Source organism: Pleurodeles waltl, chromosome 11 (assembly GCF_031143425.1).
Source record: "Pleurodeles waltl isolate 20211129_DDA chromosome 11, aPleWal1.hap1.20221129, whole genome shotgun sequence".
NCBI lineage: Eukaryota > Metazoa > Chordata > Amphibia > Caudata > Salamandridae > Pleurodeles > Pleurodeles waltl.
Window position 1 is genome coordinate 673381441 of NC_090450.1, and position 21034 is coordinate 673402474.

The following is a 21034-nucleotide window of genomic DNA, read 5'->3' on the forward strand; positions in this document are numbered from 1 at the left end:
CACAAGATTTGTCTCTGCTGTAGCCAAATGAGGTTGTGCTGGAGCAGCCCTAGATGGAGTGGTGGTTAAGGTCTGCACTACAAATTGTATTAAACATCTATATATTTCTACTAATGATTATATAGGTGGCGCACGCCCACTACTGACAAGTTTCCTGCATTAGGGTGTGGTGTATATGTGACCAATTCTGGCCTTGTAAAATCTTTACTACTTAAAGGACCTCATCTAATGTCTTATGGAATGTGTGGTAGGGCACCATCAAGGCAATTATGGTGCTCTTGTAAAGACAGTGGTATTTCTAAATATGTAGATATGGTCAGTATGGAGCATGTGTATTTGCTATTGTGTGATTGTTAAATGTATGTGAGTTTCCATTCAGTGCTGGAAAGGTGACCCAGAAATAGAAAGTTTCCATTTTTTAAGCATCGTCTGCCTCGACCACGAACGTTACTTCCCCGTCCTCATTAGTGAGCCCATGAATTAATAAATGTTGTGTGAGAGATTGTCTCATGTTTACTGCAATTGCTACACATTGAGGGTCCTCCATATTTAAAAATGGTTAGTTCAGAGCTAGAAACACCATTTTGGTAAAATCCTGTTTAAGGATCACGCTTGAACCCACAGCCTAAGATACATACTACCTATTTAGCTGAGAAAGATATTTCCCTTATACACAGACATTTCTGTGTAAGGTAATTAGGATGAGTAAAGTCTTTTATGTCCCTGAGACTTCAGAACAGGAGGCAAACCAGCAGGCCTGTGGAGTCACTGTGGGTTTAAGTGAGATTGGTCCAGTCCTTCCTCAGCAGGGCAGAGGGCAGCAGGTAGCAGGGCAGCACAGCCGAAAAACAGTTCTTCTAGAGAAGCAATCCACAGTGGCAGTCCTTGTAGCTGCACAGCAGTCCTTCTTCCTGGCAGACTTCTTCACAGGTCAAGAAGTGTACTGTCGAGGTAGGATCAAAGGTCCAGTACTTATACCCAGTTGTGCCTTTGAAGTGGAGGTGATTTAAAGATGGGTCTTTGAAGTGTGCAAAGGTTCTTTCTTCCACCCTTGTCTCCAAACTCTCTACAGGGGTTCAAGCAGTCCCTTGTGTTGGAGCAGGATACTGCTGCTCCCACAATGCTACCAGGCCTTCCTACTGGAGCTGGCTCACAGAATATCCCTGGCCGGATATCTGGGGCAGGACAAGACCTTTGTCCTCCAGTTTTACTGGCCCTAGATCAATGCTTCCTCAGATGCCTTTTATAGGACCTGCTTGACCTGCCAGTCACACCTACCCTTCCTTTTATAGGCTGTCTAGAGGGAATGCAGGAAACCAGCTGCCATCCTAACCTAGATGTGTATTGGAGACAGGCTGCAGACACACAGGTCTAAGTGCAGAAAAACAGCAACTTTTTAAAAGTGGAATTTTTAAAATTGTAATAGTAAATCCAACTTTACCATTAAAGAGGATTCATCATTACAGTTCCAACAGTACTAAACATGACAGGTCCACTCCTTCTCAATCAGGAATTACACTTTATTAAATGTGATAAGGAATACCCAATGTTAACCTATGAGAGGGGTAGGCCTCAATGCAATGAAAAATCATCATCAATAAAAACCTTTATTCGGATTTAAAAAAATCCACAAAAGTACATGTTAAGAAAAATGATTGGTTACAAATTTCCAATATTAAACATCATACATATCTTTACAAACTAAATATGATAAAAAGATGAAAAAGAATTAAAAGGAAACATACAAAACAGCAGCACTACAATGATCAGTTCTTAAGCTATCAACCCAAGTGTACCAATTCATATCCACGTCTCGGGCTCAACACACCTCTTCATTTCCCAACCTCTGCAAATAGCACAAACCCTCCTGATAAGATCTAGTGTTTGCTTTCTGCTGAACTGGGACTAGGAACGTATGTATTGGCACTTCATATAAATGACAAAAGAGCAAGAAATGGCATGTATTTTGGACTGAGAATCGGTCACAACTTCACAGAGGTAGATTGCAAAACCAGCAAAACTGGATATGGAAGGCCACGACCACATGAATCAATGAAAATCTGAGAAGAGAAAGATACCTGTGAAGGATTCCTGACCCAAGTCAAGAATGGTTCCAATCCCCCAGATATTAAGAGGAGTACATATCTTACTAAAGCAGGCATGCTCTGAGCATTCCTTAGTCTAATGTTGGTGTAGTAATTTTAAAACAATTCTTACCAGAGCTTTAGACTTAGAGGTGATAGAAGTCAGGTTATCATACATATATTTTAGATCTATCACTTCAAAAGTCCTCTTCAGATAGGCCAGCAATGGAATTTTCTGCCACACTCGCACTAAAAAGGCCTCGGGTTCAAACATATCTTCATGGCAGATCCAATTGCTGTTCCTTTGGGAACCTCCAATAGCCTTTTGAGAAACAGATTTTCAGCTACTTGTAAACTATGCATGTTTGCATATCCTCATATGGCTGCCCCATATGAACCTGCTGAAATGCATTTTGTTTTGAACAAATAGATCAGCTCCTTAACAGGTGTTTGCTCAATTTCTGGGTGAATCTAAAAATTGCTTCAATATTACTTTTAAAACAAGAAGTTTGAACCGATAATAAGTATTTCCAGGCCAAAAAAGAACTGAAAGGAATGCCCAGGTAATCACAAATTTGCACCTTTTCTAGAATTGTGCCCCCATCCTATAATTTGTAGTCTTTGTATTGCGAGGTCTACATGTCATGACAAAAGATTTACTATAATTTATTTTAAGGTACATCCTCAACATATAATCTGTAAAACCTTCTAATAAAATTTGCAATCCATTTGCAGTGCGAGCCACTAAAATGGCATTGTCCGCATATAATAAAATCGGAATCTGATGGGACACCATGGAAGGAAACTCTTTCTCAATTTGAGTCAGAAAACTAGAAACATCATTTAAATATAATAGAAATAAAAGGTTGCAAGCATGCTTCCGTGTCAGACACCACATGTAACCATTATAGAAGTCAATTCACCCTTAGGTCCAAAATGGACTTTCAACAACAGGTCCTCCTGTAGGCACTTTAATATCACTAACAGTTCAGGCTCAACACCCATCCCTTTGATCAGAGCCCAACATTTTTAACAGTTTACCAGGTCAAACTCTGTAGATTGCTCAATAAAGGCCATTTTTTGCTAAGACATACTTACTCACTACCAAATACATATTTAAGCACTGATCAATAGTACTAACCGCTGGCCTAAGACCAAACTGGACACTAGACAATTCCTTTGTTTCTAAAGCCCAATGTTCCAAACGTTCCAGTAGCACTCTACCCAAAATCTTCATACTGGAGTTGAGTAGTGAAATAGGTCTATAGCATGTTGGAGAAGACCTATCACCCTTTTTAAAAATAGGGACCACTATTTCAAGTTCCCAAGATGCAGGAATGTATCCCTTAGCCATGTGCCTAAAACATTTGTTAATAATGGGGCTGAGAAATCTACATTTAACTTAAAAACACACACCAGGACCCTCTCCGGGCTTAGGGCCCTCCCAGCCTTACTGTTTTTTATTGCTATGTCTACCTCCTCAACATCAAAACGTGAAGGACCTCCATCAGATCCACTTCTAGACTGGATCATGTCAGTGCCAAAGGCAAGGGGAGGAGAAGAAACAGCCTCAGGTTGGAAGATGGCTGAAAAGTGTGTCATCCATACTCTCTTTTCAGGGTGCTAGCGTCAGTAAAATATGGCCTATTTATTATTTTCCCAAAAAGTCTATTATCTTTTAGAGAAGTTGCTCTTTGCAAGTCATCCCTTGCTCCCTAATCTCCCCTTTCCTCTTTTCCTCATTTTAAGGGATTGTTTATATTAATATCAAGCCAACCTAACTTGGTCTACTTAGCGGGGCAAAGTTTGCAAAAGGCTTTTTAACGTCTTGGGAGCTGCTGAACATTCATTATTAAAACATCTGTGTGGAGATCTTTTCCTAATAGATACCTTTCCAGTTAGCTTTTGATTAATAGCAGTCATCAATTTTTCATAGGTCAATTGCAGGGTCTGCGCTGGGGGATTCTCTACAAGTCATTTAAAAATATCAGGAGCATAATCCACAACCAACTGCTTGAGGAAAGCTTCAGCAGTTATCATTTACCATTTCATTTTAAGAGCACCTCCACTTACAGGTAGCTTGCAATCATGCTTATCCATTTTGGAGATGTTAGCCCCAAGGCTTAAAGCTAGAACTAATGGATTATGGTCACTCAGATAGTGAGTTTGAACTCTAAAATCCTGCACAAAAGGAATTGAAGCAACAGACATCAAAATAAAATCAATAGTACAACCTGTACTACAGACCATAAAAGTAGGTAGTAGCCTTTCGTCCCTTTCAGGAGATATCAGATCACTGGCTGGAAGAAGGGTGAGCATTAAGACAAGATTATTTGAAGCATCGCCATATATAGAATGTTAGAAATGGGTAAGGTTTTGATTTTCCAAATTTACTTATCCACAAACTTGTATAGTGTTTAAATTACAAAATAGTATTTAAAAGTCCCCAAACCAAAACAACCTGATATTAGACTACAACATTGCTACACATGACATGACAAAATTATCAAAGTCAACAATGGGCTCTACATCAGTGTCTTTAAAATTATTATAATAAAAATTGACCACCAGTGTTTCAAAATTACCCCAACCAGACACTGAAATCACAAAAAAGAAAGGGGATAACTAAATCCTAGACGCTTTTATAAACCAACATCAAAGTTACCAAGTCTCTTTTAGCTCTGCCTGCCCGGGAAGATGAGGCTGGCTCCCGAAAAGCATGAAACCCATCTATATAGAAGGCCTCTTGCATTCACATTTCCAAATTATATCACCCTCCTTAATAAATCTGATCCAATCCTGATTGTTTAATTTAACTCTCAGTCCAGCTATATTCAATGAAATCAGTTTAGAGCCAACACCAACTAAACACTGGGACACAAAGCAGTAATTTACTCCTACAGTAAGTAGTAGAGTGTAGATCAGGGCGGGAAACATTTGCAGAAGGATAAAATCACTCTAGGAGGTCCAGGTTGGCAATAGATTCAAATTTGTTGGAAGTTGATACAACAAAGGTAGTAGCAGGCCCTTAAGCTACCGATTTCTGGGTCACATTGATTGGTCTATGGAAACATCCTAGAGGGAGGGCCTTAATTTGAGCTGGGAAGTAACTTAATTGTATTAAATTGGACAAAACCTGAATCACAAACTCTTTACTTCTAACATTGATCACAATACAATCAGCTACCTCTTCTTTTGGGATGATCCTCACCCAGTCAACCCTCCTCACATGATTTATAAAATGGTAAGTTATTTTTTAATTAAATTAATTTTTATTTAACCAATTAGTTACTTTATTTTACAATTGGTCATGATCTTCCGTTACCCCAGCCTGAAGTGGTGGTACTCATTTTAACATTTTAAGACAACAATGCAGGGCAAAGCCTGTGGGTAAGTGCAAAGTGTTTAACCTTCCCAATAGGCCATGCAGGGGCTCAGAGGTCTCTAATGGCCTTTCCCTTCCAGGTTGTGATGATTTGTTTTCTGTTAGGGGACTAGGTACAAAATTCAGGGATCACATCTGCAAAATTAGAGGTTTGAAAACATTTAGCTTCCCTGTTAATCTTACGTTCTTTTCCCTGATGCTTAGAATATTACTGCATGAATAGACAAAGGAGCTGCCCATTGCTCCTCATTCCCCACCGTAATACTTTCTGTAGTTGATAATAGCTGGTTAGATGTGCTCTGTGGACAGAATGCTTTGTTTACGTCCATGTGCAAAAGCAAAGGTTCTCTTCAATCTTGCCCAGACCTAAAACCTCATTGTTCGAGGCTGGCCTGGTTTGTAGTGGGTATCTTGGGTACTTGCACCTTACACCAGGTCCAGTTATCCCTTGTTAGTGAATGTAGTAGTGTTCTAGCAGCTTAGACTGACAGAGGTGGCTATAGCAGGGCAACCTAGGCTGAACTAGGAGACATGTAAAGCTCATGCAATACCACTTATAGTTACACACAGTACTTATATACAAGTAAAGACAATACTCAGTGTTACCAAAAATAAAGGTATTTATTTACGTGACACAGGCCCTCATCCTGACCTTGGCGGGCGGCGGAGGCCGCCCGCCAAAGTCCCGCCGTCAGGTTACCGTTCCGCGGTCGAAAGACCGCGGCGGTAATTCTGACATTCCCGCTGGGCTGGCGGGCGGCCGCCTTCAGGCCGCCCGCCAGCCCAGCGGGAAAGAGGCTTCCACGATGAAGCCGGCTCGGAATCGAGCCGGCGGAGTGGAAGCTGTGCGACGGGTGCAGTTGCACCCGTCGCGTATTTCACTGTCTGCGCAGCAGACAGTGAAATACATTTAGGGGCCCTCTTACGGGGGCCCCTGCAGTGCCCATGCCAGGGGCCCCGCGACCCCCCCTACCGCCATCCGGTTCCCGGCGGGCGGACCGCCGGGAACTGGATGGCGGTAGGGGGGGTCGGAATCCCCTCGGCGGCGCAGCAAGCTGCGCTGCCTTGGAGGATTCCAAGGGGCAGCGGAAAACCGGCGGGAGACCGCCGGTTTTCCTGCACTGACCGCGGCCAAAGCGCCGCGGTCAGAATGCCCTGCGGGGCACCGCCGGTCTGTCGGCGGTGCTCCCGCCGACCCTGGCCCCGGCGGTCTAAGACCGCCGGGGTTAGAATCACCCCCACAGTGCCAAAAAAATCTTAGAGACAATACTCCTTCTGGAGGTAAGTATTATACACAATATATACACTAGACACCAAAATTAGACAAGTAAATAATCATAGCACTATGCAAACAGTGTGAAATCCTATAGAATCCAATGGGAAAAAATAGGTCTAGGGGCAACACAAACCATATACTAAATAAGTGGAATGTGAATTCCCTCCTAGACAAGTGTAGTGTGTGCAGAATCGCTGGGAGAGTAAGAATACACTAACAGTAAGTAAATTACCCCACCCCAGAGCCTAGAAAAGCAGAAGTAAAGTACTGCAAGTTTCGTTAGGACACACTACACTTCATTTCTGGGATTTTGCAGCAGCCAACCAAGTCTGCAAAGAACAATGGCTGGATTATTGGACCTGAAGACCTGCAAAGGAAGGGGACCAAGTCCAGAAGTCGAAAGAAGTTCCATGAAGGACAGGAGCCCCTGGCAACCTGGAAGAGGGTGCAAAAGAAGAGTCCCTGGTTAGTTGAAGACTGCAGAAATGCACCCTAGGAAGATGCCTATTTTAACTCATTTTAACTCATCCACTCATCGCGGATAAGTGTGGCACAATGGTTAGAGCAGCAGACCTTGAAGCAGAGATCTGGCTCAAGACCAGGGTTCAAGTCCTGCTTCGGGAGGTCTTGGGCTCAACTCCCTTGGACCAGATAATTCTCGCCTTGGTGCCTAGTCTAATTAATGGGTCCCACTCTGCAACTCTGGCCGATAGCTTGCTTAATCTCCACAACGGCCCCAACAGTGCTTGGATGCCTGGCTTCACTCTGGGGGTGCCCAGAAGTGGGCATCTCACAGGGAAAAGCCAGCAGGGGTTCCATAGCAGTATGAGTACAGTGCCTTGAGACCCTAACAGGTGAGTAGTGTGCTAAACAAGTGCAATGTTTACAAGTTTTTACAGTTTTATGCCAGTGGGTTCCTGCATAATGCAAAAGATGTCCAAAGGCGTGAAAATTGTTGCAGATGAGATTTCGTGTTGGAAGGCACCACTAAGCCCTGGCTATAACAAAAGTGTGTTTTTCATCAAAATGGCGCTGGATGGACCCAGGATGGCACTGGGGGGCTCAACTCTGTGTGAGGATGAAGAGGGGGCTCTCAGCACTTTAGAGAGCCCTCAGGATGCCAGCCAGCGCCCCCAAAAGCTGCAGAATCCGGGTTCAAAGGAGGTGCAAAAAGCATTTGATGCAGCACAACAAAAGAAGGTCCCACACCACCAGAGAACAACTCAGTGAGTTGTGCATTGCAGGGTGGAGTGCTGGGGCCCTGGGCCAGGCTGTGCATGAAGGAATTTTGCAAAGAGTGCACAGAGGCCTCAGGACACACAGAAGACACAAAACACAGGGGTACTGTCGATCTTGGGGAAGGCAAGGTCTTACCTCCTTCAAATTATGTCAGCAGGACCTCGGGACAGTCTATGTCGATGATGCCCACCCTCTGAGTCCTTAGGAGCATGCTCATCACCATGAAAAGAGCCCCAAGGTACGGGTCGTCACCTTTGAAGGTGCCTGCTTGGAGCAGGGGAGTGACTCGTCACTCCACAGAAGATTTCTTCAGTCCTTCTGGTGCCGGATGAAGACAGGGAGTCCCCAGAGCATGCACACCTAGGAAACTGTTGCAGTTGCTGACTTGGAGCTGAGGTTGCTGAAGAAAAGTGTCTCTTGTAGACACTTTGTTGCAGTTACAGCGTCTCTTGGAGCAGGCTGTGGTTGATCTGCGGTCAGAGGTTGCTGAAGTTGTTGCAGGGGATTTCTGAAGGAAACTTGCAAGCAGAATCTGAAGAGAATCCACAGGAGAGACTCTAAATAGCCCTGAGAAGGTGATTGGCTAACCTATCAGGTATGGACCTATCAGAAGGGGTCTCTGAGGTCATCTGCTGGCACTGGCCACTTAGGGCCCTCCAGAGTGCCCCCACACCTTGCAAGACAAGATGGCTGAAGTCTGGGACACACTGGAGGAGCTCTGGGCACCACCCCTGCTGTGGTGATGGACAGGTGAGTGGTCACTCCCCTTTCCTTTGTCCACTTTCCCGCCAGACCAGGGGAGAAGGGGTCCCTGAGCCAGTGTAGACTGGTTTATGCAAGGAGGGCACCATCTGTGCTCTTCAAAGCATTTCCAGAGGCTGGGGGAGGCTACCCCTCCCAGGCCTGTAACACCTATGTCCAAAGGGAGAGGGTGTAACACCCTGCACTCAGAGGAAATGCTTTGTTCTGCCTTCCTGGCACTGGGCTGCCCAGACCCCAGGAAGGCAGAACCCTGTCTGTGAGGTAGCATCAGCTGTAGCTGCAGTGCAAGCATCATAGAGCTAGTTTGGCATGATTGAGCCCCCAGGATGCATGGAATTGGCTCCCTAACACCAAATTGGGAATAAGGGGACAATTCCATGATCTTAGACATGTTACATGGCCGTATTCAGAGTTACCATTGTGAAGCTACATATATGTATTAACCTATTTGTAGTGCACTAGTGTAATGGCATCCCCGCACTCACAAAGTCCGGGGAAATGGTCCTGAACTATGTGGGGGCACCTTTCCTAGTGCAAGGGTGCCCTCACACTTAGTAACTTTGCACCTAACCTTCAGCAAGTGAAGGTTAGACATATATGTGACTTATAAGTTACTTAAGTGCAGTGAAAATGGCTGTGAAATAGTGTGTGCACTATTTCACACTGGCTGCAATGGCAGTCCTGTGTAAGGGTTTATCTGAGCTCCCTATGGGTGGCAAAAGAAATGCTGCAGCCCATATGGATCTCCTGGAACCCCAATGCCCTGGGTACCTAGGTACCATATACTAGGGACTTATGAGGGGGGTCCAGAATGCCAATTGAAATTGGTAAATGAAGTCACTGGCCTACAGTGACACATTTAAGAGCAGAGAGAGCATAAGCACTGAGGTTCTGGCTAGCAGGATTCCAGTGACACAGTAAAAACACACTGACACACACTCACAAACAGGCCAAAAGTGGGGGTAACCATGCTAGAAAGAGGCTACTTTCCTACACTCATCTAAAACATTTGTGGGTGCTGAGCATAAAAACTCTCTGGTGTCCTCTCTAACTGTCTCAAAATCCCTATTCCTATCAGCTGTGCCTTGTAATATGTCCAAAGAAGGAACCTGCTTACGCTTGAAGAGGCTGGACGGGGTCTCTTTGCTTTCATACCACCCCCGTCCCCTTTCTTTTGCTACTTTTCAATTTTGAAGATTCTTTAAATCAGCCTCCTGTCCAGCCCCAAATGTGACACCGGAGAGGGAGGAAACCTGGCCAACAAGTAACCACTAGTCAGATGAGGCATCCAGCAGCTGAGGCTGTAGCTGAAAAGCTCAACACCCTTCAGTGGGAGATTGTATTTCAACCAACGGTAAATCCATAGGTGCTTGAGGGGAGGATAAAGATAGCCTTTGTTCTGCCAATTCTATTTCTATATTTAGCACCTGCTGCTGATAGAATACATCCAATGTAGAAGGAGGATTGGAGATATTGGAGAAGAGGAAACAGCGGTTGATGGTTTAGGCCTCTTTTTACCCATAATTAACTCCAATATCCTTTTAACAATCACCAGGGCCTCCCCACCTAGTGTAAAAAAACACTGTTCCTTCAGATCAATGTAAAGGGGTGGCCCAGCCCTGCCTCCTCCTGCCTCCGTGGTGTGATTAAGAGCTTTAATAGAGCACAGCTGGCCAGCAGCAGTTGTCTCCACAAAGTAGGCTGGGGGAAGTAGTCCCAACCCAGCAGGATTAAACTGCAACCAATGGGTCCCAGAACGGAAAACACGTCCTGCGCCATGGTGTAATCAACTGCTTCAATAGCGCACAGCGGGCTAGCAACAGGTGTCTCCACGAAGCCTGCTGGGGGATGTAGTCTCACTCAGCATGCTCAAACTGCAGCTGAGATGTCCCAGAATGAAAAGTGCGTGAAAAATCAATCTGGGGGGTTTTCCCTACCAGGACATGCAAAACTTAGTATATGTCCTAGCTTTTAATTACATAGCACCTTATCTTATGAGCTTCTTAGGGCATACTTTAGCGATGACATAAGGAGCAAAAGGGAAGTTAGAGGCCTGGCAAGATGCTTTAAATGCAAAGTCGGCTTGGCAGAGGACCTCACATACTGGATCTCCCATGGCAGGCCTGAGATTTGTTTAAGGGCTACTTGAGTGGGTGGAACAAGCAATACAGCAGCCCCACTAGTAGCATTTAATTTACAGGACATGGACACATGTAGTGTACTATGGACTGATAAGTAAATTAACTGTGTCAGTTATGGATATACCAAGGCCAACAAAAAGAATCATCCAAAATAGGGAGCAAGCAGCCAAAACATTTAGAGGAAGACCATTCAAAGGCTGACCAGTCTAACAAGTGCCTGATAGATGTGAATACTTCTCTTTCTTAAGAAATGTTTATATTTCTTATGGCATTGGTTTGCATTTTGTTTCAATAAATGTTAAAATAATGACATAAGAATCTGACAATGTGTCACATTGCCTTAATGTATTATCAAGCCAACCCTTGTATGTAATATTGGCCAACACTGCTAGGTAATTTAAGTGGCCCTCAGTACTGTGTGTATGAATGCAATGTGTAGCATTGTAGTTGAGTGGTACCGGATGGCTGTGAATTGTGTAATATGATTGCAGTAGTATGTTTTATTTATTTTGTGTGATTTAGTCGATAAAGTAGTATTGCATATGTGTGCAAGGGGATAAAAAATTGATTAAATGATTGAATTGAAGTTAAATAGTACAGTTTCAGTGAATATGTTTTAAATAACTGTGTAGTGGTTTGAGCTGGCCGTCTTTGCCAGGTCTTCCTCAAACAATTTGCCTTCACCTCTCTTGTTTTTGAACACTGCTTTTGTTGGCTCTCTGGACCCTGTGCACTTTACCACTTATAACCAATGCTAAAGTGTGTTTGCTTTTTCCATTAAACACAATAAAATTAGCTTAAACTCAATTGGCACATTTAATTTACCAGTAAGTCCCTAGTAAAGTGGTACTATATGTACCCAGTGCCTGTAAATGAAATGCTACTAGTGGGCCTACATGCGTTAATCATGCCATCCAGCATGTCTCAGTTTTTTCATTGCAGCGTGTATGTGCAGTTTCAAACTGCATTTTCAACCAGGCAAAATAATCCTTTTGCCAGGCATACACATTCCTTTTTAGTAAACATAAGTCATCCCTAGGCCAGGTTCTAAACAGCCCATATAGCGCAGTGTGCTATATTTAAAAAGTTGGACACGCCCTTTCATTTTTATATGTTTTGGTGGTGAAAACTCTCATTTTTTTACTATTGCAAGGCCTACATCTCCCATAGGATAACATTAGGTTACACTATTGCATTTAATAAGTGATACCTTTTATTCGGGAAAAGGTGGGAATGTCATGTTTGGTATCTGATTAGTTGTAATTTAAAACCCTCTTCAATGGTAAAGTCAGATTTGAAGTAAAAATTCTGAAAATGGCATTTTTAGAAAGTTGGCATTTCCTTCGCCTAACTATTTGGTGCTTGCAGCCCTTATCCTGAAGCACTTGACTAGGTGCAGTTAGCAGTTGGTCTTGTGTATTCCTCCCAAACAGTATCACAATAGAGGTTCTGGGTGTTGGCAGGATGTGCCACCCTGACTTAACGGGGACAGAGCTGTCACCTACCATACTTGCATTTCAAACGCACTGACCCAGCTCACACACAAATAACTTCATACTAGCATGGTGTGCCCCCAGACAGACTGAGTTCAAGACAGCAAGGTAGGAAATTCCAAACACCTCTGTGGGAGGAAAACTCCAGAACCTTCTCCGATTTCAAAATGAGTACCAAGTCATAAAGTGGTACCCTCAGATCCCCTCTTCTATGCACTCCTGGACATGTGGATACGAAAAAGAAGGAAGGGCGACCTTGCTGCTAGAGGGATGCCCTGCTGCCTGGGCCTACCTTGTTATCTGAGAAGTAAGCCTGGACCTGCACCCTTTATCCTAGCCTGCATGAGTGACTCGAAGGGCTAGTAAGCTGGCTTCCTTTTCTAGGCTACAGGGACATAACAGACACCAGAAGTCTCCCTGCAACCCACAAACTGACATGCTGCATTGGAATTGACTGGACCTGCAACTTGATCTGCCTGAGCCTTGATGGCCAGTGAGTCCTGATCTCCAAGAGGTGCCCCCCTAAGTCCTAGATGCTTGGCTGGCAGCAGAGTGTACATCTTCTGGGGCAAGTATGGGTTTCCTCAGAAAGGACTCAGTGTGATGCAAAGCTCCACATTAAGGACATAATGTACAGTTCTGAGTGGGACTAACTTGGTCCCTGTATCCATCCCGCCCTCTATTGTGGTCGGTCTGAACTTGTGACTTTGTCCTGGGCCGGCACAACCAGATACCACAGTTGGTGCTTTGTGCTTTTAAATGCTATACTTACTTTAAAACTTTGAAACTACATATCTCTAGTGCTAATGATTGGATTGTTGTTGTTTTGTAGTCAAATAATGTAATCTATTTTTCAAAGTTAGTATGGGATTTTTCTTGTGGTGTGTTTTCACTTTACTGCTGTTTGCGTGTTGCATTAATACTTTAAACATTACCTGTAAGTTAAGGCTGACTGCTTTTTTGCCAAGCTACAAAAGACTTAAGCACAGGTTAATTTAGTAACTGTTAGAGATTCACCAAGACAAGGATTGTGGCAGTTAGACCTGGCATCCTTGGTGTGGTCTCCCCAAACTTTCTGCCTCTGCTTCTGAGGTTGTTGCTGTGTGCTCGACTCTATTTTTTGCTGTTTTTGTTACTTTTTACCACTGCTAATCAATGCTAAAGTGTAAGTGCTCCTTATGTGAAATTGTATGTGTAATTTGCTTTTTCATGATTGGCATATTTGATTTACTAATAAGTTCCTAGTAAAATGCACTAGAGGTTTCTGGGGCCTGTAAATCAAATGCTACTAGTGGGCCTCCAGCACTGGTTGTGCCACCCAGGTGAGTAGCCCTTTAAACATGGCTCAGACCTGCCACTGCAGTGTCTGTGTATAAAGTTTTAAACTGCTAATTCGACCTGGCATGTGTACCTACTTGCCAGGCCCAAACCTTTCCTTTTTATACATGTGAGGAACCCCTAAGGTAGGTCCAAGGAAGCCCCGTGGGCAGGGTGCAGTGTATGTTAAAGGTGGGACAAGTACTGATGTGTTTTACATGTCCTAGCAGTGAAATACTGCCAAATTCGGTTTTCACTGTTGCAAAGCCTATCCCTCCCAAGGGTTATCATGGGGGCTGCCTTTAAATATTCTTAAACTGCAGTTTCCCTTTGAGAGCACATAGAGATTTGAACTTTGGTATCTCTGAACTCTTTTAGCGAAGTTAGTTTTTAGATTGTTATTTTGATAATGCCACTTTTAGAAAAAAAGGCATTTCCTTGCTTTAACCATTCTGTGACTCTGCCTGTTTGTGCTTTCCCTGTCTGGGTCAGACTTACAGTTGTGTAGTTAGTGAATCTCCTCTTGATGGTGACACAAAGGGAGCTGGGGTATAGCCTCCATATCCTGATGAGCCATCTGGGCTAGAGTGGAGAGAGGAGTGGTCACTTACACCGGAATGGGCTGTGCCTGCCCTTACAATGCAGTCTCCAACCCATTGGTTTGTGTCTGTGGCCTGGCCTGGGCAAGGCAGAATCCTGTAAGCCACAGAGCCTTTTCTTTGGAGTTGGACAACTTGAAAGGCAGAAAGGGGTATAAGTAGTGGACCCAAAACCCCAGACATTAGATCACCTCAAGATTACTTCAAGGATTCAAGAGGAACATCTGCCAGGAGAAGAGCTGAGGAGAAGTGCTGCCCCTGCCTGCGACTGTCTTTTGTTTGGCTTTCCTGCATTTGCTGCTTCTGCCTGTGAAAGGGAACAAAGACTGGACTTTGGTGTACATTCCTGCTTGAGAGATATAACCAAGGGCTTGGACTGAGCTTGCCTCCTGTTTTTGAAGCCTCAGAGACAGCAAAGGCTTCGCTAACCAGCCTCTGAGTCTGCCTGTTGTGGACTCTAGCTTGTCAGAAGGTGCCATTCCAGGGTTTGGGCCCCCAAGAGTGAATTTCTGGTCAGATCCCAGCTAAACGACATCGAACAACACTGTGCGACTTTGTAAGGATGCCATTGAATGGTACCCGTGACACCGCCTGCACCTGAAGCTGTGGATCTTGCAGAAGCACAATGACACCACCGACATCGTATCCCTACGTCACTGATGTCGCTGACATCCCAAGAACTCGCAAGATCGGAGTGTCGTACACCAACATTTGTGACACCTCGCTCAGTCACAGCACCTGTTACCCTGTGATGTGACCGCGACCCCATGAGGTCACCCCGCAGCATTGTGACTTCGCAGGACTTCGACTTTTCCGGTGGTGCCCAGGGAATGACTCCTTGCAAACGACGCCTCCTCACTTCCACCACTCTGCAGCAAGGACCTGACGTCTCTTCGTGACCCTCTGCTCCTTTGCCTCGCAGCACTGGAACCAATGCCGCCTTGGATCTAATGACGCCTCGTTCCACACTTTTGCTAAGGTACTGTATCTGGGGGTCCGTGTGACTCCGTAAATGGTGCCAGTGCCATCACATTGTGGGAAACGACTCGGTCACTATGCCACTTAACATCAAATTGCAGCATTGGTGCTCATAGTCACAATTTTTATGTTTTTAATTGCTAAAGTCATATTTCTAAATGTGTACTGTGGATTTTTATCGTACTTGGGCCCTGATTTATACTTTTCGGTGCAAAACTACACTAATGCAGTTTTGCACCAAAACATTGAGCACCGACTTGTACCATTTGTGTGCACTAGCCGGGTGCCATATTTGTGGAATGGTGCAAGCCGGTGCAAAGGGTAGGCTAGCGTAAAAAAAAAAATGATGTTAGTCTGGTGAGGCTGGCGGTATGGAAGAAGGGGGTTTTGTACCAAAAAATGACGTTAGGCAGGTTATAGTAAAAACAAATGATTCTAACCTGCCTAGAGTCATTTTCTGATGCAAAACCATCCACACCACATGAATCCTGTCTTAGAAAAGACAGGAGTCATGCCCACCACCCCAGTGGCCAACACGGGGGACCAGGGTCCCCTGGGCATGGCCATTGCGCCCAGTGCTATGTAGGGGGGCCCATTTCAGGGCCCCCAATGGCACTTTAAAAAATAAAATACTTACCTGTACTTACGTATACTTACCTGGGATGGGGTTCCCCATCCTCCACTGTCCCTCTGGTGTGGTGGGTGTGTCCCTGGGTTCCACCATGGAAATGGGCCCACAGGTCCCCTAATGCCTGCGCCCTGACCCAGGCATTCAAAAATAGTGCAAAGCAAGCTTTGCACCATTTTTTTACCCCCCCCACCACCCTCATGCGTGATTTTTACACGGGAGGATAAATAAGGCGCTAGGGCCTTAAAGTAATTTTTTGCCCGGGAGCGCCTATCTTGCCTCTCATTGACACAAGGTAGTTTTCTGCAGGCAAAAAAAACTTTAACTTCAATATGTTGGCACTAGATACGTCTAACGCCAAAATATAAACATGGAGTTCAGTTTGCGCCGGCTTTGGGTAAAAAAAATGGCACAAATCCAGCACAGAGTATAAATATGCCCCTTGGTCTTGGTCTACTTAAATAAATAGTTACTATTTGTTCAAAACCCGTGTAGTGTCCATTTTGTAGTGTTTCACTGTATTACTGTGTATGTTGGTACAAATACTTCAAACATTGTCTATGGGTTAAGTCTTTCTGCTTGTGCCAAGCTACCAAGGGGGTGAGTGGGGATTAACCAGGTGTGTGTCTTTTTTGCACTGACTAGAGTGAAGGTCCTTGCTTGGACACGGGGTAACCTGACTGCCAACCAAAGACCCCATTTCTAACAGTGGCTATTGCTTGAGAAGGGCTCACACCCCTCTCAACCAACAACCCACTTCTTCACAGCAGTGTTATACAATATTACTGCAGAAGTTATATCTGTGCAATGCAATGTAATATAGAGCTATATATAGTATAACTAAAATAGCACTGTACACAGCATCTGTGTCGTGTTGCACTCTAGATGGATTAGTATTGCCTATCCATGCACTGTGAAATAGCATAACTGGAGGATTGTACATTAATATTTTGAGAAGAGTGTGTTAGGATGGGAATGTCCCTGGCATGGTGTACTGTTGTGTCCTCTGTTCATAGTGTCCAACTGAAAGAATATGATATCCTGCTTTTCTATTTTTGGTTGCAGCCTTAACACTAATCTAGTGTGTGTGCAAGGGCCTCTAGACCTATGCCCTTCTTTGATATGAGTCAAGACTTGGACCTGCCTTGGACCAGGAAGTACTCATCAACTGCGCTCTCCTTGGTGATGAAGGACTACTGTCCCTGTCACAGACTCATGTGTGTGGGACGCTGATGGCCGCTTACTTTGTTATGTAGTGATTCTAATATGACCAGACCTTTTTTTATTCATGTCATAGTGGTGGCATACTGGGCCACTCTTGTAAAGTTCCACTGGTACAGGTGATTCTGGATGCCTGTGCTGATATCCCAAGCATATGCATGTATGTATGTTTGCGGTTTGTGTGTTACATACATGGTATAGGTCTAAGTGGACCAAAGTGTAGGAGGCCTGTGGGTTCTATTTTAGAAGCCCCAAGCTTGTTCACATGCACAGGATGGAGGTGAGGTTACTTTCCCACAGAGTGTAAATGCATTGCTGACATTTGTGAGACTGGAGGGGCGTGGCCTAGACACTGAAGTAGGGAAAGTGGAGACAAGAATCCCCTAGAAATTCTAGATCATTTTGCTGCAGAGAGCTGATTATTAGGGATGTTGAATACTGTTATTTGGTGGAAGGTGTGGGTGATGGGTAATACCCCTGTTCCTTTTGTCAGAGTATGAAGGGCTCTTTAGAAAGGGGTTAGTGGTTTGTCTCTCTTCCTGTTCACTGTCAGCTGTGACTATGATAGCCAGGTGCAGCATTACTACACCTCTTTGTTCCTCTGTTGTGGGTGCTCCCTCTTGGAGATAACCCTGATGTTAGAAGCAACACTGTGGACAAATGTTGAGTCTGGAAAACTGCTTGAAAAGGGCCCGTGAAAGAAGAATCTTCCCAAACTGGTTCTGGAAGTGTAGAGAGTACACATCCCTTTTCTGTTGCACCTGTATACAAGAGGGATCTATTGACCCACTTATTTGTTTCAAAGTTCTCTTTAACCAGGGACGGGTTTCTCCTCCTCAGAGTACTCAGAGGACTATTGCACAGCCAGGGCTGTATCTGCCTGACTGCCAGCTCCCCAGAAATGAGATAGCATCACTGGAGTATGACCTGAAGGAAGAGCTGTTCTTTGCTGTAGAACATCTGGAGGTTCCTGTCTGAAAGAAGAGGGAAGCCACAAGTCTACCCTGCAGGAGGAGTGAACAACTGGTGTGGGATAAAGCAGTTGAGAAGGATGCTGTGGTCCATCTGACAGAGACTTGTGGAAGTGTGGACTTGCATGCTCCACGCTCAAAGCTAGTCCCCATCGCTGTAGCAAAGGGTCTCTAGTACTGCTGAAGTATGCCTGAGCTGACTACTATCCTTGCTGTAACAGAGGTGGCACTTGCCCCAAAGTGTGCCTAAGCGGTCTGTGTCACTGAGGATGAGACCACTGCTGATTATGTGGCACACAATATGTGGTTGAATTGACTTTGCTGTCATAGCCATGGCACTTACCCATTGTGATCTGTGCTGCTGAAGAAGAACCCATATGAGCGCATTGCACTTATCCCAAATGTGCACAAACAAACTTTTATCATGACAGTTTTACAATTTGTAAAGATAAGCACTGGTCTGGACAATCATTATTACCCTCTTTGGTGCCTGTTGAGTGCTGCGCCTGTTGTACCCCTTCACTAACCTCCCTGAGAAACATGTGACTGGTCACCATAATTAGTCCATTATGTAGAGCCATATTATACCAGATCCTGGGACATCAGAGGCAAATGACCCCCCCCATGGCTGTGGCCTAGTAGCCCCTGCTCATAGCATGGCCCCTGAACGGGGTCTGTCATTGTATTATGAAATAGCACATTTAGGGGCAGATTAATGAAAGGTGGAGCTGCAGTGCCACTTTTCTTGCACTCCTTAGTGCCCCCTAACGCCACCATGTGTGCACCGTATTTAAAATACATGCACCAATACATGCACCATGGCGGTAGTCAGGGGCACTAGCGTCATAATTTTTCATGCTAGTCCAGCGCTGGGCAAGATTAGCATGAAAAATGTTGATGCTAACCCTGCAATGCACCTAGAGGCCCATCGAAAACAATGGGAGTCTCCTTTTACCGCCTGCTCTTAGCAGGAGTTAAAAATGCAGATAAAAATTAAGCAAATAAATCATAGATTTCTTAGCGCCATTTCCTACCCCCAGAATGCCAGTGCACCCCCCTTGCATACATTATGCCTGGCACAAGGGGTTACAAAGTGACGCAATGCAAGCATTGTGCCACCTTGTGAATATGGCGTTTTTGGCCTTCCTACCTCACATTAGTGCCAAAAAAATGACGCTAATGTGGTGGTAGAAAGGCGCTAGGCTCTCTTAAATCTAGTCCTAATTGTTTCTACGAATTATGACACATTCTTACCTAACATAACAAGGGTATTTGTTAAGTGCACCTTCAGTGCAATTGACAGATAACAGATGTTTAATATTACCCAATTAAATGTTATTCAATTTAGCGATATGGGAAGGTTGAAAAGACTCGGGAAACAGGCCAGGATTTGCAACTTTGATCATTACAGACACCCGCGTAAATGAGTCCCATGAGCTACCAGGTCTGCACGAATGGATGGATTGGTGCCTCTTTTTCTCCTCGTCCTAGAGCAAAGAGAATTTTTATAATCTAATGATGAGAATGGTCTTCGAAGAGAGTCGCAGCACATGCATAGTTAAGGAGGATATGGTTGTATTTGTTAATATTTCTTTATAGAATATACAACTACACTAAAGAAAAGAAACTGCATCTAAAATGCAGCTCCAACAGCCAGAGTCCCTTTTCTTGCCATCGTGATCATCACCAAAATGGCTTCAGCATGAAAGCTTGAAGCTCAATATAGGTAGTCTTTAATAATTGCACTGTATTCCTCTGCCATGAAAAGGCAAATCTCATTTTTACCGGAGACAATCATTTGTTCTGAGAGTCACGACCAGCGGCTGGTCACTCGGTGAGTCTCTGTGGCGCCTTTTTCATTACTAAAGCCTGCAGAAAAACACTGCCACCCACTGTTTTTCGTGTCCTCTTCTTCCTGTAGGCCTTCTTACAAATTAAAGTCTTAACTTCAAGTTTAAAAAATGCCAAAAGATCATGTTGACCTTTCTGATTTTCCTTATCAGCCCTTGCTTTTATGATAACACCGAACAATACAGATATCAGAGGATTGTTGGTATGACTGTGATAAGAAGTGGCGTGGCGCCCTCTAGAGCACTACATGTGAACACAAACAATATACACGTAAATATGTATTTCATTTCCGAAATGATTGCTCTCGGCTCAAGTTGCTGCCGCAAAACCAAAATTCTCAGACGGTTATCGGTTCCCACAATGTCGGATGAAACAAATCCACAAAAGATTTTTAAAAAAATGTCTGTAAACTGCAATTTTTTTAATGGCTGCCGCTATCTTATTGACTTTGACACACAAAAACCTGAGGGAATACAGTGTACAGAACCGCTGTTCTTGCAAAATTGCTTTTTGGACTATATTTTGTGTTTACCATTCACACGTGCCAATGAAATCCTGGTTTTGCTAGGACTGAATTCAAATCCAGAAGCCTTCATAGTCCGCTCTCCCCTGGGCTCATTCTGTACTGTGTGAGTGGTCTCGTGTACGTTCAGAGTGGGATTTACTGCTCACATTTGCTACTTAAGGAGAGTTTCAAGTTTCTTTAAAGCCGTGTAATTAAGTAGTTGGTTCTATCCAGGCGTGGACGAAACTGAGGTCCATATTTATACTTTTTGACGCTAAACTGCGCTAACGCAGTTTAGCGTCAAAGAATTTTGCGCCGTCTAACGCCATTCTGAAGCGCCATGCGGGCGCCGTATTTATGGAATGGCGTTAGACGGCGCAATCAGACCGGCGCTGCCTGGTGTGCGTGGAAAAAAACCACGTACACCAGACAGCGCCGGCGTAGGGGGAAAATGGCATATGGGCGTCTTAAAATGGGGCAAGTCAGGTTACGTCGAAAAAATCGTCGTAACCCGACTTGCGCCATTTTTTTTCGACGCCCATCCCCCATCAACATGACTCCTATCATTGTAAAGATAGGAGTCA